Raw genomic sequence first — 1,859 nt, forward strand, 5'->3', positions numbered from 1 at the left:
AAAAAAAAAAGAAGTTGCTTCCAAGTCTTTCTCCAGTAAATCCAACATATAGTCTGTTGATATATTTTATTCCTTTGAACGGGCCATACTTTCCTATTTCTTTGTATGTCTTATGATTTTTTGTTGTTGAAAACTGGACATTTGAATCTTTTTCCATCCTTTTAGTTTCAACCTGTTTGTATCTTCGACTCTGAAGTGTGTTTTCTGTAGACAGCATACAGTTGGATCTTTTCCTGTTGGTTTGTTTTTTTTTTTTTTTTTTTGTATCCTTGGATTTTTTTTTTTTTTTTTTTTTTTTTTTTTTTTTTTTTTTTTTTTTTTCATTCAGCCTGATAGTCTGTATCTTTTGCTTGGAGTATTTAATTCATTCACATTTAATGTTATTACTGATATGGTTGAATTCAATCTGCCATTTTTCCCTTTATATGTATCTCCCTTTTTTGTTTTTGTTCTTCTGTTTCTTTTTTGCTGCCATTTTTTGATTAAGTGAATATTTTCTAATAAAGTAGATTTATGTAGTGGATATTTGTAATGTAATGTTTTAGTCCCTTTAATGATTTTAAAGTTATTTTTGTGCTGTTTTCTTAGTGGTTGCTCTAGGGCTTATAATATACATCCTAACTTATGAAAATCTACTTTCATTGATTTTATACCACATTTAATTTGTATAAAATTTATACCACGTTTAATTCCAAGGAAACTTTACTTCTATATAACTCTATTCCTTCTCCCTCTTTTTTTGTAAATATTGCTATATGTTTCTTTTTTTGTTTTTTTGCTTTTGGGTTTTTTGTTTTGTTTTTTGTTTTTGAGATAAGGTTTCACTATGTTACCTAGGCTGGTCTCAAACTGCTGGGCTCAAGCAATCTGCCCACCTCAGCCTCCCAAAGTGCTGAGATTACAGGCATGGGCCACCGTGCCAATACTGTTACCTGTATTACATCCATATGTGTTACAAATTCAACAATTCATTGTTATAATTATTAAAGAAGAGAAGAAAACACAAATATATTATTACAGAGTTTATTATATTTTTTCTTTTTTTATTTTATTTTTTTTATTACTTTATTAAACAACCGTGTTACAGAGTTTATTATATTAACCGTCTTATTTACCATTTCTGGTTTTCTTCATTTCTTCCTATGGATTCAAGTTGCCATCTGGTGTCATTTTCTGTACTCCAGTACAACTTTTTTCCCACCCTTCTTTGTGCTGTTATTACATTTCTATGTTATAACCTTGTGCAAAAGTTTAAAATTTTTTTTTAAAGTTATAACTCAGTAATAACAATTGTGTAAATATTGTTTTGTGCAATTGCTTTATAAATTATTTAAGAGATGAAGTATTTATACCATGTTTCCCATTACTTAATTACTTTTACTATTTGTTCATGTGGATTCAAATTACTGTCTGGTATGTCTTGCTTTCAGCCTTAACAGCTTCCCTTTAGATTTTAGTATTAATATTTCTTATAAGGCAGGTCTGCTAGGAGTGAACTCTTTCAGATTTTTTTTTTTTTTTTTGTGACAGAGTCTCACACTGTTGCCCGGGCTGGAGTGCAATGGTGCGATCTCGGCTCACTGCAGCATCTGCCTCCCAGATTCAAGTGATTCTCCTGCCTCAGCCTCTTGAGTAGCTGTGATTACAGGCGCCCACCACCACACCCGGCTACATTTTTGTATTTTTAGTAGAGATGGGGTTTCACTATTTTGGCCAGGCTGGTCTTGAACTCCTGACCTCATGATCCACCCACCTCGGCCTCCCAAAGTGCTGGTATTACAGGTATTAGTCTTTCATATATATTTGATCTAGGAATGTATTTATTTTTTAGAAATTTTTCTTTTTTTTTTTTTTTTTTT

General features: G+C 31.3%; 1 protein-coding gene across 1 annotated transcript in view; it reads left to right on the forward strand.

The window, feature by feature from the left end:
* GOLPH3L (golgi phosphoprotein 3 like) overlaps positions 1-1,859 on the forward strand; it is a 45,097-nt gene that overhangs the window by 38,127 nt on the left and 5,111 nt on the right. The window lies entirely within an intron of this gene.

Source organism: Cebus imitator, unplaced genomic scaffold, assembly GCF_001604975.1.
Source record: "Cebus imitator isolate Cc_AM_T3 unplaced genomic scaffold, Cebus_imitator-1.0 Scaffold188, whole genome shotgun sequence".
NCBI classification, from domain to species: domain Eukaryota; kingdom Metazoa; phylum Chordata; class Mammalia; order Primates; family Cebidae; genus Cebus; species Cebus imitator.